Source organism: Acomys minous (genome assembly GCF_964271855.1).
Source record: "Acomys minous genome assembly, chromosome: 10".
Taxonomy (NCBI): Eukaryota; Metazoa; Chordata; class Mammalia; order Rodentia; family Muridae; genus Acomys; species Acomys minous.
The window spans coordinates 32,441,853-32,457,629 of NC_140491.1; the positions used below are offsets into that span (position 1 = coordinate 32,441,853).

Genomic DNA, 15,777 nt, shown 5'->3' on the forward strand with positions numbered 1-15,777 from the left:
CAGCTCCAGCTTTAATCACCAGGTGCAGGCATGAGAGAGTGGCTGAGCTGTTCCTTCTGTCTGCCTCTACTCTCTGATGTGTGTGCCCCTCTCACATCCCCCAAAGCCTGGAGTTCCTCAATGGCTTCGCGCCCTGCAGGGGAATGCTGACCAGGAGCTGACATTCTGATGGCTGATAAGGAGGAGGAAGGTCAGAAGGAGGCTGGCCCCTTCCCAGCAGGGCGGGCCCAGCCTTCTGATGACTCAGGTTGTCTGATTGGAGCCTAGTGGCTTGGGCAGGGCCTGTTCTGCAGAGCCTGCCGGGGGCTGAGACAGTCCTCCTGTGCAGGTAAAGGAGGCCCGCTACCGACCCCTCACCTTCCTCCTTGGCAGCGGCTGTTTTGCTGGCAAGGTAAGTTTTAGACCTCTTTGCTGGGTTGGCCCAGGGAGAGCCCTACAGTCGGCTCACCTGTGAGGACAAGTGAGGACTAGAGAGCCTGTGTTTGTGGTGAGCCCTTGAACAGGTCTCGTCTGGAACAGCAGGGAGGACAGGCTTTGGGTGGCTGTGGCCAAGGAAAGGGACCCTGATATCCCCCAGCCTGAAAAGTGAGTGGACCTGGGCCTCTGCCAGAGCTGACAGAGATATGACCACAGAGGGTGTGGCCTCCCCCACAACACTGCCAAGGACACAAGGATAGTCCTGCTGAATGAGTCTGTTGGCCCTTGCATTTTAAGGCTGGCCGGGCCAGGGCTGATGAGTGTATGGACTTTGTACGGAAGCTGAGGAGGCCGGCTCAGGCCCTGGAGAAAAGGATAGGCCTCCTGAGAATCTGTTTGTTGGTGGGTGCCATAAGCCCAAGGATGCCCCCTCCTCTCTCCCCACCGCCAGGGCCGGGAGGACTGGAGTCTGTGTGGCCTGTGTGAATTTTGTTGTAGCTAGCTGGCCTCCCTCGAGCTCTGTGCGAGGTGAAGGGTGTGTCTCCAATCCTCTGGGAACCCAGCAGGGTGGAAGCTCACAATCCCACACATTGGGAGCAAGGTGCTGTTGTAAAAGCCTGCCTCAGTTTCCCCAGTGCTTCAGGACAGTAGGAGAGCCCTAGGCTCTGCCCCAAGCTGTAGTTAACAGCCTGAGAGGGTGTGACCCAAAGCCACGGGCAGGCCATGCTGTAAGAGGGCTGGGGTGCAACCCCGAGTAGATAGACCCTTCAGCAGGGTCACATCCACTGTGCCCAGCTCCCGGCCTCAGCCGTTCCATCCCCAAATGCATCTAGCCTTGTCCTGTGACCTGGACTCTATAGACTTCAGTACTTGGAACTTGTCAGATGAAGCCAGGACAGAGTCCCTGAACAGCTCTCTGTGCCCTGTTGCTGGTATCTCCTGGCAGGATGGTGCAGGATGATGCTGGGTGGGGCTGGGGTAAAAGTGTTTGCATTGCTGTGATAGACACCTGGACCAGAGGAAACACATTACTTCATCTTAAAGTCCATCGTGCATGGAAGCCCAGGCAGAAACTAAAACTGAAGCAGAGGCCACGGAGGAATGAATGCTGCTTTCTCTCTCTCTCTCTCTCTCTCTCTCTCTCTCTCTCTCTCTCTCTCTCTCTCTCTCTCTCTCTCCCTCCCTCCTTCTCTCCCTCCCTCCCCCACCCCCCTACACAAATTCTCACTATGTAGTTCAGATTGTCCAGGAACTCACTATATATAGACCAAGCCAGCCTTGAACTCACAGAGATCTGCTTGCCTGCCTCTACTTCCTGAGGGCTGCGATTCAAAGCATGTGCTATCACACCCAGCCTGCTTTTTCTTTCTTTCTTTCTTTTCTTTCTTTCTTTCTTTCTTTCTTTCTTTCTTTCTTTTCTTTTCTTTTTTAAAGAATCTTACTATGTAGCCCTGGCTGTCCTGGAACTCACTATATAGACTGGGTTGGCATCAAACTCAAAGAGATCCTGACTCTGCCTCCCATGTGCTGGGATTAAAGGTGTGTGCCACCGTGCCTAACCAGCTTGCTTTTTTAAATATCCCAGGACCACCTGCCGAGAGCTGGTACCACCCACATCAATGATTAATCAACAAAATGCCCCACACAATCACCTATGGCCAATCTTACGGAGAAATGTTCTCAACTCGGGTTCTTTCTTCCTAGATGACACTAACTCATGTTGAACTGACCGGGCTATCCACTTAGGAGCTAGTGCAGATATTAATACAGCTGGAAGCCTCCCCACATTCAAATCCCCGCCCCCTTCAGCTTTAACAAGATCTACCATGCATTTGTAACCCATTGGATTGGTTTGTTTGTTTGTTTTGCCTACATGTCCTGGGTGCCCCTGTCCTCTTGGTTTGAGCATCCATTAAGTTTCACTCTTTGTGCTGCAATGGATGGTCAGCGTCTCCTGAGAACATTGAAGTGCCACGCCCTCCTTCACAATGTCATTAGATGGTTTCATTCCAAAGTCCCCTCAGCTCTCCTGTGACAGACAGATGGCCCCTCTGCTGGCCCCAGGCTCTGCTTCCTAGGTTGGTCTTTTCTCCCATGCAGAGGATCGGAGTGTGCTTGAGTGCCCAGGTGGCACTCGGCTGCTCCTGCCTCTCGCTTCCTGCCTGATGTGTGTGCCCTGACACATGCCTCGTGGGCACACAGGGAAAGCCCTGGTTCTTAATCATTGCACTCGATATGCTGTGTGACTGATCTGACACCCAGGCTATTTCCAAGGTGCCGGTGTTGTAAACAGCTGGCTTGGCACCTGTGCCCACACCACAGGCAGCAATCTGAAAATGAGTACCCAGGAATGGGGCTGCTGGCCAAAGGTGAATGCAATTGTGATCACAAGTGTTGGTGACCTAGTGGCACTCTGATCCTGGCTGCCAGCCAAGGACGTCAGTGCTGCTGATCTAACCTTGGAGGTATCAAAGGGAGTCTTGGGGAATCAGACTGCATCGTGTCATGTTTTAAGGTAATAGGTAGGAATGGGGAAGTCAGTCCCCTTTTGACTATAGTTGCTCAAATGTGGGTGTCTGGTGAGGTCTGTTATCTACCTAGTTTCCGTGCCCACTGTGGGCCAAGGGACCACACACAGTCTTTCCCTCAGGGATAAAAGAGAACTGGGGCTGGCGTTGCAGTTGCTTCTCACCATGATATCTGTTCACCTCCACCTCAGTCCTGTCAGGTTCACACAGGACCTGCCCGCCTCGAGGCTCACATCGCCCAGCACTCTGACACCCACCCAGCCTCTAAGACCGTGCTCAAGTGTCACTGAATGGAGTCCTCAAAGCCTTCCCTGACTGCCAAGCAGAGTGAGGGCCCCCACTTGTCCCCTCCCACGTTACACATACACAGTAGGGTTTGCCTGGGTCTGTGGCATTGGGCAATGAGTTGCCAGGACTCTGCTTCTGGCCCTTCGCTCTGCTGGCCACGAGTCTGTGTGGTAAGGTTGCTCTGATGTCCTCTGCACTGTCTCGGAGAGGTCATATGCGGTGCACTTAGGGAATAATTTTCAGGTTTCTTGCTGTCGGGGTTGGAGGGAGCGGGGAAGGGGGAGGGGAGTAACATTTATGGAATGCACTGGGTGGCAGGGGCCTCTTCTCCCCCATTTACTTAGTGTCATAGTTACTTTTCTATCGCTGTGAAGAGACATCATGACCGAGGCAAATTACAAATGAAATCATCTAATTGTGGGGCTTGCTTACAGGGTCAGAGGGTAAGTCAATTACAATCGTGACAGGGAACATGGGGCAAACAGGTGAGCATGGCACTGAGCAGTAGAGGAAAGCTCGCATTCTTATCCACAGGCCGGAGGCAGAGAGAGCTTGACACTGGGCCCAGGGTGGGCACACCTCCTTCAAGGCAACACTTCCTAATCCTGCCTAAACAGTCCACCAAGTAGGAACCAAACATTGGAATATACAAACCTGCGAACTGACAGTGCTACTGCATACCTTTAACCCCAGCACTGAAGAGGCAGAGGCTGATGGAGTACAAGGCCAGCCTGGTCTACAGAGTGAATTCCAGGACTGCCAAGGCTACTCAGGCAAACCCTGTCTTGAAAAAAAAAAAAAGAAAACAAAAACAAAAACAAAAGCAAACAAAACCACAAAATCAAATATATAGGCCTATGAAAGCCATTCTTTTTTTTTTTTCCTTCCCCAAGACAAGGTCTCTCTGTGTAATAGGTCTTGCTGTCCTGGACTCACTTTGTAGAACAGGCTGGCCTCCATCTCACAAACCTCTGCCTCCCGAGAGATGGGATTAAAGGTGTGCACCACCACACCCAGCTTGCCCAGCTCTTTTTGTATTTTGGGTTTGTTTGGGTTTGTTGTTCTTGTTTTTTTGTTTGTTTGTTTGTTTGTTTGAGGCAGGGTTTCTCTGTGTAGCCTTGGCTGTCCTGGACTCACTTTGAAGGCCATTCTTATTCAAAGCACCACTTTGTTTAGTCCAGGTTGGATTTAGACATTATTTCACACCTTGTGTATTAATCAGGGTTCTCTAGAGGTATAGAACTAATAGAGGATATAAAAACTCAATATATATATATATATACATTTACATATATATACACACACATACATACACACACACACATATATGATTTATTAGAATTGTTCACAATCTATGGTCCAGCTAGTCCAACAACGTCTAGAGGTAGTTTTTCAGTCCATGTGGCTGGATGTCTCAATGTCTTCAGTATAAGCTGGAATCTCAAAGAAGTAGGTGCCAGTGCCCTGAAGGGAACGGGCTTGCCAGTGAGAACAAGAGCAAACTGGCAAAGAGAGTGAGCTTCCTTCTTCCAGGTCCTTTAGCTAGATGGACATCAGAAGATGTGGCCCAGAATAAAAGTGGGTCTTCCACCTCAAAAGACCCAGATTAAAAACGGGTCTTTCCGCTGGGCATGGTGGTACACGCCTTTAATCCTAGCACTGGGGAGGCAGAGGCAGGTGGATCACTGTGAGTTTGAGGCCAGCCTCTTCTACAAAGTGAGTCCAAGACAGCCAAAGCTACCCAGAGAAACCCTGTCTCAAAAAACAAAAAAACAAAACAAAAAACCAAAAATTAAAAAAAAAGAGAGAAAGAAAGAAATGGATCTTTCCACTTCAGATGACTTAAATAAGAAAGAAATCCCTCACAGATGTCCCTAGCCACTTGGGTTAGGCTCACATCCAAGAACAAGTATCATACCTTGGGTTGTCATCCAATGCTGCTTCATCTTCTGACTCAAAGTGCTCTAACTGAGCCCGTTGGGACCTTGTTCAGTTAGTTCTTGTGTCTTCTTGGCATAGTCACATCACATGTTCTATCATTTATCTGTCTGTCTGTCTGTCTATCTATCTATCTACCTATCCAGGTTGGTTGGTCTGGTCAGTCCAGCATTTGTACTCTCTGACCTCTGGGCACCATCTGTATATTTCCCACCCTTTCAGAAAAACGCATTCTGTCACCTTTCATGAGCCACAGCTGTCTCACCCCACCTTCAGGCCACTTTCTACACATTTACAGTCAGTCAAGATTTAGTCACTTGACGCCCTGGCCTTCTGCCTGCCTTGTCCCAAGCCTTGTGGGTGTGTCTGTCTGGCCCCCATGGTTATCACTGCCATGTGACTGTGAGCTCCGGTGGGTGGTCTAGACTATGTGGCTCAGCAGTATCTCTAATGCTCAGTACTGGTCCATCCCCTCCGACAGTAGTGATAACGGCTTTCTTTGTGGGCCCCTCCTTTATGCCTAGCAAGCACTGAGCCAGGCCGACCTAGAGCCTGAGTTAAAAGTAGCTACCCAGAGGACTCACCTGAGCTGTTGACCCCAGAGGCTGTCCGTCCTCAGTCACCTCTGAGGAGAACTCTGCGGGGTGACTAGTGGAAGACGGGTGTCTGTCACTAGGTTGCCTTTTGTGGATGTCTGTCACTAGGTTGCAGTTTGGGTGCCAATAGCACTCTATAGAGGAAAGGGCATGCCCCTCCCTGTGGCAGATGAGAGGAGACCCCACAGAACACACCTGGCATGGCATCAAAGCAGTGATCCCTCTGGCCACTCCCCCATTACATCACTTGGGAAACACCACAGCTGGGCTCCTGGGTTGTGAAGGATGCAGGTGTGGCTGTCACCTTGGGGCTTGCTGCTCAGAGCATGCAGGGAGGACTTGCTGGCAGATGTCACTCAGTTTTTGTCTCTCTAGTACCACATCCCATCATGATGCCACACAAGAGGCAGGAGAAAGCATAGCAGCCAGGCCTGGCTCCAGGCTCCCGCTAAGCAAGTCCTTCTCGCCTACCTGTCACGAGAGCGGGACCAAAAGAGGACTTGTACATGCAGTTTGCTTGGTTGGAGAGACCAGGAAGGGGACCTCTGGCATCCACAGCTGGCACTGGGATGATGGCTGGAACAAAGGCAGCTGAGGTATGTGGCTGACAGGTATATAGCACTTGAGGTCTAGTCAGGAGTGAAGAGATCGGACAAGGCCAGCCTGGTTTATAAAGGGAGTCCAGGACAGCCGAGGTTACACAGAGAAACTCTGTCTGGGGAGGTTGGGGGCGGGGAATAACATAAAACAAAAAATATAACAAACCAGCCAAAATTGTCAGAGAGCTGTTGCCTAAAAACCCCTTTTAATAGCCTGAGCCTGGCACTGAGGGGCTGAGGGACAGGGCTGCAGAAATCCCCACCTTAAGAGGGCAGTGATGTAGCCTGGGGAGCCAGGAAGAGGTCTTAGCTGATACAACTTTGTTCCTCACCGAGGTACTTGGGAAGTGTGTGCTTGGCTGGTTAATGTTTGCATAAACCATAGTCAAGATCATCCTAGGGGTGACTGGGCTCTAGGAAATGCCAGGAATTCCAGGCAAGGCCTGTACCCTGGGTCAGGTGCACAGGGTGGGGCTCTAGGAAGGGAGAGCCCGTGGAGTTTGGGGTCTGGTGTCCTGGCATGGAATCTACCATTTGGGACAAAGCTGTCTGGGAAGGTGGCAGCCGTGAAGCACCCACATGATCCCAGTCTAGAACTTTCTTTCTTTTCTTTTTTCATATTTTGCTTTTTGCTTGTCCAAGACAGGGTTTCTCTGTGTAGCCCTGGCTGTCTTGGAACTCTCTCTATAGACCAGGCTGGCGTCAAACTCAGAGATCCACCTGACTGTTGTCTCTCAAGTACTGGGATTAAAGGCATGCGCCACCACTGCCCAGCCAGTCTAGAACTTTCTACTCTCGCACCTCTGTGCACTGAGGACCTGTAGGTCAGACTGTCTAAAAACCGGCCCTTCCCAGCTCTGATTTATCCCGTGAGACCTCCGCTCTGCATTGCTGAAGCATGGGCTGCCTGGGTTTGCCTGTGCTGCCAGGCTGGTTAGGTGCACAGGTCTGGCATGGCAACCCGGACACAGTGAGATGAAGGGCTCTCTTTATTCACCTCCTTTTCTGCAGTGTAATGACCCTCATCCTTCTTCTGACTGCCTTGCCCCAAGATGGAGAGCACTATTCATGGAAGTCATTGTCACACATATGTAGGAGCTGGCCTACTGTGCCTCACCCAAGGGAGAGAAGTGATTGTGGACTTTCTAAGTTCCAGGTTGAAGGGTGATGCTTCTGACAGAGCTGGACATCACTGCCCCAGGTCCGAGGTATCGCAGAAGTGCCCTTTCCCAGGAGCAGGTGTCTTTGGTCTGGCAAAGGCAAGGGAACTGCTTCCTGTAAACTTCCACCTGGGTGGCCTGGCTGCCTGTCCATCTGGCCTGAGTGGCCCTCAGTTACCTGAGAGCCCGTTTCCCCCTTCTGTTGTTTTGTAAAGAGCAGTGCCTACAGTTCAGGGCTGGAGTACATTTTTACTCAGGGCTGGCTCTAGTGGCCAGAGCCAACAATAACAAACAGATGAGCACCTGTTGCGCAGACAGGATTCTGGACACTTGTGCGCGTGCACAGAAGCTGCTCTCTGGCACCAGACTCATGCTGCCCAAGGTAGTGGTGTATAAACAGACATGGAGGAACAGGTTGAATAGGACGCCACCCTGCAAGGACACTCCAGCCCCACCAGCCTGCCCTTCAAGGTGGGTGGGGGTTAGGGATGAGCTTGCCCTAGAGGTGTGGTTGGAATCTGCCATTCTGTTGAGATATAGAACATTTTGCCGGGCCGAGCATGGTGGTACACACCTTTCATCCCAGCACTTGGGAGGCATAGGCAGGCATTTTGATGTGAGTCCAGGACAGCCAAGGGTGCACAGAGAAACCCTGTCTTGGAAAACCAACCAAACAAACAAACAAACAAAAGTAGAACATTTTGCTGAGCTATAAACTGGTTTCAGGGCTAGGCAGCCTTGGCATGGAGAGGGTCAGGTTAGGGTGCATCCCCAAGGCTGTACCTGGGTATAGGAAGGGCTGATCCCTAAGAATTCCCCTTGAAATGAAAGTTCTCCTTCCTGTGCAAGGGGCTGAGGGCAGCTCTCTCCACAAGCCTCAGTTTCCTCATGTGCAACCCTGAAGGATGTCAACCGCTGCCTTGTCATCCAACCATCTTCACTTGGCATCCACTACCCATGAGAGAACCGGTGGTTTACTGTCTTCCTCTTCTGTGTGACTGCTTCTCACCCCACACGGAGCAGAGAAAGTTTGTATTTGTACAGCCTACTCAAGTCAGCTGCTCCCAGCGTCGCTTTAGCAGTCATTCCATATCCTAAGCAGGTATCTTCCCCACATCGAGCCTTTGGGTGCTCAGTCTGTCACAGGGGTCTCTCCATGTAATCCCCTGGTATTCAGGCCAGATGACACTAACAGGCCAGACCTGGTCCCCTGCTGTGTAAGGTGGTGGTGGAAGGTGGCTATGCCTGCCCTTGGCTATTTCCCTGGGGCCCTGTTATGATGGCAGAGTCATGTCAGAGCCAATGGTCAGCAGAGCTAAATACATTTCTTCTCTGAGCCTTAAAGTATGTTTGTCCTCACCTTCTAGAATGACCTTAAGGCTCTGTTCTCCTGAGGTCAGCATTTGCAGTCTGTTGCAGATTAACCGCAGGGCAGATACTTAGCCTCTCCTTGCAAGATGCTCAGCCCTTGGGGTACAGGGGGCTTAAGTGGTTTTTCTGTACTCATCTGTTCCCTCAGAGATGCCTCATGGTCCACCCTTCCCTCCAGAATTTGGCCCAGGGTCTTCCCTTTTCAGGGAGTCCTGCCTTTGTCCTCTTTGTCGGCCCTCTGAAGCCTTTCCATCACTGTCCAAGTCAGTCATGGCATCCTGGTGTCAGAGTTGGTACAGTGGGCTACCACGACTTTGGGATTTCAAGCCATGGCTATATCTTGGTGGACAGGATGTGGACTCTCTCATAGGTAGGACCTGGAACAGATGCCCCTGCAATAGCATGCCTGTCCTCAAGGAGGCCTTTGAGTGTACCCGACAGGCGATGCTCTGCAGAGGGATGGAATCAGGGCTTCAGAGTCTGTTTGGGGAGAACAAGGGTGCTGGGTACCAGCTCAAAGCCTACAGTCTACTGAGGGGACCAGGTCAGGACCCTTTCTTTGTCCCTACTGTGGTGTAATGCCACCTTAGCCTCCTGGGGATGGTTCTACCCTGTGTCCTAGATACTTTCTGCTTCTTGAATTTTACAAGCACAGGGACAGTCCACAATAGTAGTTGTGCCTCTGACTTCATTCAGCGTGTACCTCTGGCCTCATTGGCCTGGATCCTGAGGGAGCACCTGCCTCAGAAGGCTGGCTTCTGTCATGGAGTCCTCCTTGAGGAGGATAGTGTGCTTTCCGTGTAGCTCCATGTGGCTTCCCTTCTTGGAGCAGGTGAGAAAATGAAGAAAGGTAGGGCAGGGTGAGGAGCAACTGGCCACTGGTCACTCACATACCTAATGCATGTCAGTAGCACCTGTGAACTTCCGTGATGAAGAGGGATAAACAGGAAGTGGGGCCACGGCTTGCCTTTTGGGTTAATGCTTAAAGCATGAGCGTAATATGATCTGGAGACCTCACCTCTCGGGGTAGAATCTGACTCTCGGGGTTCCTAGGAACAGGGCCTGCTGCTTCTGCCTACACATAGACACCCAAGAGTGAGGAGATAAGGGAGCGAGGACCCTGGTATCAGTGCTGGCCTGAGTTGAGGGACCCAGGGAAAACACCTCTCTAGGTCTGTTTGGTATGGAGCCTGAGAACCCCCTGGCATGATCTACCCAAGGGACTAGCATCATGGCAATGACAACTTGAACATACGGCAGCCACGTCAGGGATCAGAGCTGTGAGGACCGAATGCCTCCCAACTCTACATTTTGCAAGGGGGACATTGAAGCTCAGAAAGTGACAGGTCTTTCCAGAGGGCTCTCAGTCCGGTCAGGCTGGGGTTCAGGTGGCTCTCTGGGATTCAGAGACACGTGGCCTCTGCTTTGTACCCCACAACTTCAGGAAGATCCTGCTGAAGAGCCCTGCACCAGAACAGTACTTGCCCTTGCTGAATGGCTGGAGTGTGCTGCATACATTGCAGGAGGTTCCCAGAAAATCCCCCTGGCCTTGGGCCAAGAGAGCAGCTCCTGAGACAAACAGGATACTGGTTTGGGCCACAGTCGGGACAATAGCCGGGAAAGGAAATGCCTCCAGACCCATGTATGGGTGTGGGCTTGCAGGGGCCTCTACTGATAAAGCTTCCAGAAAAAAAAAATAGGGCTGGTGGAAGGCTAGCTAGCATCCCAGGGGCCTGAATTCTCTGGGGAGACAGGGGTGGGGGTGGAAGAGTGAGAGAGAGAGGGGGGTCGGGGGGGGGAGGGAGAGGGAGAGAGAGAATGAATCACATTACAAATGGAGACAGGCAGGAGATAGCCAAAGCATATAGCGAGTGTTGGGAGCAAATCAGCCCCATCTTTCAGGGTGGACACAGCAAGGGCCTGAGAACACTAGACAGGCCTGCATCTGGGCCATGGGGAAGCTCTCATGTCAGGCTACAGCCTCTGGGAGGATAAAGTGTGTGTCCCCCACAGGCTTGGCTCCAAAGACGCGGGACTTGGGAGCTGAGAAGGGGACTGGCTCTTCTTCCAGAATGTCCCAGTTGGAGTCAGTGGGCTGGATATGCCAGTGATAGAGAAGCAGAGCATGTGTATTTTGTGTGTATGCATGCAGACATGTGTGCTAGATCTGTGTACCCATACATGTTACCATGGCCACCCACATGTCTGCATTGCATGTGTATGCACATGTGTAAAAGGGAAACAGGAACAGAAAGCTGAAGCTAGGGTTAGCAGGCCCTGAGGCCCGGCCACCCTTGGACTTCCCCAATCTCAGCACCAAGGGTGTCCCCAGCCTTTACCACAGAGCACGGGGCTAGGAGTGGGCAGTCAGGGACACGGCCTGGCTCTGGTCCACAAGGAGCTAATGATCAACTGGCCAGTGGCGTTCTTGCCACAGCGCTGAGCCTGCCTTGGGTCTCCAGGGCCCTAGGCTCAGGGAGGAAGTGAGGCAGGAAGCAGGGGGTGGTGGCTGTACAGAGCAGTCAGCCGGCTGTGGGCGGACCCTGCCTGTCCAGGCCAGCTGGAGGCAGCCTGTAGGCCAGTCAGCAAGGAGCTGCGCCAAGAGTGGTCACCTGGCACCTGCCTCCCTGGGCCTGGGAGGAAGTTCTCCGGAAGAAGGGAGTGCAGGTAAGGGGGCTCTTGGCAGGAGGGTACGGGCTTTGCCACAGTTGTGATTGATAGAGCCAGGCTTTGCCACACTATATTCTACCTTCCTCTTTCTTCTGGCTTGATTGGGGTTAGGCTGGGGCAGAACCCCACCAGGGAGCTGGTGGAGACTGATACTGGGCACTCCAGGGTTCTGCTAGACTGTCAGATAAAGACCAACTGCTGATTGTGACTTGTGACCTGGCCTTCATACTGACCCTTTGTAAATGTGTCCCTGAGATCTGGGCAAGACTGTGGGAGTTGAGCTACAACATGGGATTCAAAGGCCGGTGGGTCCCAAGTGATGAACTCGAGCCTTGGTTCATTCCGGGCCACGACAAGCACGGCTGTGCTAGCCTAGTGCTTCATGGCACCCCGTGTCTGTGACAACCTGGCTACTCCGAGTCTCTTTGGGTCTTTTTATGTTAACCAATGAAATGTGTAACTTGACTAGGGTCACGGACTGCTGTCTCTGGAGATCTCAGCAGGAGCAGCCTGATCCAGGGCTCCAGACCCTCCCTCCTCACCCTAGGGTAGAAGAATAGCTACCTGCAGGTGAGCAAGGACACAAGTAAAGTGTGCTCGGGTTGAGGGAGGAGACTCCCACCACCTAACTTGCAGTCACATGGGTGGGGTGGGGGTGGGGTCATCCTCCAAGTTGAGGTTAGTGGTGAAGACTGAGGAGGATGCTGAACTGTCACCTCTATGTGACTGTCAACATGTTCCTGATCTCACAAAATACCTTGCAGCAGGCAGGGTGCCAGCGTCTCCAGTATGTGGAATCACAAACGGCGTGAGGTGGGCGTGTGAAGCCCATTTCCCAGAAGTGGAAACTTCAGGGCGTCACCATGTTCTATGGCTGCCATAACAAACTAAGACAGAAATTGTTCTCTTAGGGTTGGAAGGCCAGGAGTAAGAGACAAGGGTGTGGCCCCCCTCCAGAGTTCCCCAAGGCAGGAACCTTTCTGCTTCTTCCAGCCTTTGCTTGTGGCTGAAAGGCCTCTTGCTCTGTGTCACATGCCCTCCTCTCCTATGTGCCTTGTTCCCTGTAGAGAACCCAGGCACCACCCTAATCTGGCATGACTGCCTACTGTCCCGAGACCATTCTAATCCAACATCCCTCAGGACCACACCCTATTGAGGTCCCCATCTGAAACCACCTGTTTCCAGTCAAGTTCCCATCCTGGTTAGTACTACGGCTGTGGAGAACACTGCCACCTCCAGGCAAAGTGGCAACAGTCCTGCAAAGCATAGGCTCAGGTATACCTTGGTGGATCTCTGGCCAGACCTTTTGGAACACAGGGGGGGGGCCCTCCCTCCAGCCTACAGTATGTATGGGCTGTAAGCCAGCGTGGTCTGTCTGCTTGATCCTCCTAACATGCTACGAGTAGGTGTTTTTGTTCTCATTTTATGGGTGGATAAACTGAGGCATAGAATAGTCTCCCCTACCCCTACCCCCACCCCCCACCCTCATCACTGAGATTGGCCCTAGGTCTCTGTCTGTGTTCCAGCAGTAAACGAGGTGGGCATTGGAGGTCAGAGCCTGGGTGGCTTACCTGGGGTTACCTGATGTTTCTGTCACTTGAGCAGAAGACAAAGACTAGAGGGAGACTCTGTAGGCCACTCTTGGTTGCTTGAGCTCTGGACACCACCTGGAGCTGGGCTGGCTGGGCTCTGTGCTGCTGCTGGAGCAGGCCTAGAAAGCCTTTGGAGGCCTGTACAGAGGAGAGATGGCTCCATGCAAGCAAGACACTGCCCACTGCCCACTTCCTCCCTGGGGCTCTTCTCCACCCCACCACCCCACCCGAGACAGGGTTTCTCTGTGTAGCCTTGGCTGTCCTGGACTTGCTCTGCAGACTACGCTAGCCTTGAATTCACAGAGATCTGCCTGCCTCTACTTCCCCTGGGACTTTTAAATGTCACTGTGATTACAGTTTCTGGGGCTTCAATGAGCAGGTGGGAAGTCCCCTTGGCTGGGATGTCCATTTCTCCAGAAACACTTTGGCCCAGCCCCAGGTCTATGTGAGGCCCCTGAGTGCCCCCCTACCCCCATCCCAGGGATGATAAGTTTAGTGGGTATTGGTCAGCTTCTGTGGAGATGCTGGCCAGGTTGTATGTAGGGACACCTGAAGGTCTAAGTGGCAGAGAAAGAAAAGTAAGGGGACTGGGGTAGGGTAGGACATTGTGAATTCAGGGGGGGGGGAGGCAGTGATTGGGAGCCACAGACCCTAAAAACTAGGATCTCACTCATCAAGAGACTGGATCAAGTGCTTGGTTGAGGACCTTGATGTGGTACACCACCCCTTGGACATGTACCTTGGGTCCTCACAGACTTAGGCAAGACAGTTATGGATCAGCAGTAGTAGGAACCTGGGTGAATTTGGGCAGGAAGGACACAAGGCCTGGACTTAAGCTGGGGAGGGGGTCAGGTTGACAGGACCAAAACCTGAAGGGTGCCCTGGAGGATGCCCAAGCATGACCAGCTGGGACAATGCCTTAGGACAGGGGAGCAGGAGGGCAGACTTGGTACGTACTTCTGTGCCTGTGTTGTTGAGAACTGGTCCATGCCAGACTCCCGGTGCCTGCGTTTTGTTTTGTTTTGCTGTTTTCCTTCGGGGTTGCGTGCTGAGGTGAATGGGTGTCTGCAGGGATCCAGGATCCCCTTGGTGTTTCTGGTATGAGATACCTCCTTCCTAGCTGCCTATCCCAGATTTTAGCCTTCAGGCACAGGTGGAGAATGAGAAGGCTTTGACCACGGCCCAAGCAGTTGGATTCCGTGAAAGGCAAGTGGCTAGGTGGGTGGGTAGGTGGCTAGATTGGTAGATCAGGGACTCACTGAGGCCACTTCCAGGGATGGGGTTGCAGCTGCCATAAACTCTTATCTCCAAATCTCTTCTCTATGAGTCTCTCTCCCTTTCCAGTCACCATTCTGCCGCCACCACCATCCCCCCCCACCAGGGCTAAGTGACCCTGTGTTCACATCATTTTGCCTGTATCCATCACTGCCTGCTGGGTGCCTGGCATCCCAAATGCTCACAGGCCTGGTACAGAGCCTGGCACACGGTGTTAGGAAGCAGCGCTTGTTGCAGCAACAGAAGGCTTCAGAATGGCGGTCCCACCACTCCCACCCTGCAGAAGAAGAGATGCCCTGAGTGAGCCCAGGGCCAGTCCTCATGGTCCCCGCAGCACCCATGGGGGCTGGTCTGATCCCCCTCCCTTATCTATCTAGGGTTCTGTCACTCTGTGCCAAATCCCTGCTGGGGTCCCTGTGGGCAGTTCCCAGGGAAAGTCCTTCCCCCAAGATGACCAGAGTCCTGAAAGTAACAGGGTACGGCAGGCCGGAGGCTCAGCATCAGGCAGTGTGACTGCCGTGGCATGTGCCTCCCTGTCACTAGAAATGGGCACCAATGGAAGTGTGTTCACATGGGAATTCTATACCCTCAGCCTCAATTTCCCCACCTGTGAAGTGAGGGGTTGCATGAGCCCCTGGCAGTACACGGCTGGTGGTGAGCAGGTATGTTGTCTTTGTCACTCAAGGAACCCCCTTGAAGGCAAGCCTGGCTGGAAGGCTGGCTGGGCCTGTTCCACACACCTGGGCAGTTCTTGGGAGAGGGAGCAGAAATTGGGCCAGGTGGTTCTGATGCGCCTGGTGTACAATGAATCTCACAAGGGTGCTGTTGTCCTAGTTTTGATGGGAGACCAGCCCGGCACCCCTGGCCTCTCTACCTCCAGCCTCTCCTCCTCACCGCACTCTGCACAAACGTTGAATGAAGCCCCAGGCATGGCAGGAAACCCTCTAGTCCTGGGTAAAGGTATTAATGGCATTTCTGCTTTGGCCTGGGCTCCTGTCCTAGTCCCATGGCCTGCATCTGGTTAGAGCCCAGGTGACCCGACTCTCCTGTCTACCCGTGCTGGGAAGTTCCTCACTAGAGATCAGTAGAGATGGCCCATTCAGGTGGTGGTACTGGCTTGGTAGCAGTTGGTGGCACATGTGGGCACTGGTCTTATTCTGGCAGCTGGGGTTCTGGGTCTGTGTTTGGGCACCCCACTCCTCAGTATGTGACAAGAAAGGGTCAGACTGTGGACTCGGTACAGAGCATCTCTATGGCTTCTCTGTATACAGAGATGAAACCCCCAACCGCAGGCAGATAATCTGGCTTGAAGCAAGTCGGGCTTGCGGGCTGGAGTGTTCAGA

At 52.7% G+C, this 15,777-nt stretch overlaps 1 protein-coding gene across 4 annotated transcripts in view; it reads left to right on the plus strand.

Moving 5' to 3' along the window:
• The first annotated feature begins 295 nt into the window (after window positions 1–295).
• The window catches only part of SH3TC1 (SH3 domain and tetratricopeptide repeats 1), a 47,179-nt gene continuing 31,697 nt past the window's right edge, over window positions 296–15,777 (plus strand). The window contains exon 1 of one of the 4 annotated variants that reach the window (XM_084797452.1): window positions 296–391. The gene's annotated coding sequence lies outside the window, so the exon portion shown is untranslated. Of the gene's footprint in view, window positions 392–11,413; window positions 11,565–15,777 lie in introns of those variants that run through there. The other 3 variants (XM_084797451.1, XM_084797448.1, XM_084797449.1) reach the window with 3 other exon arrangements.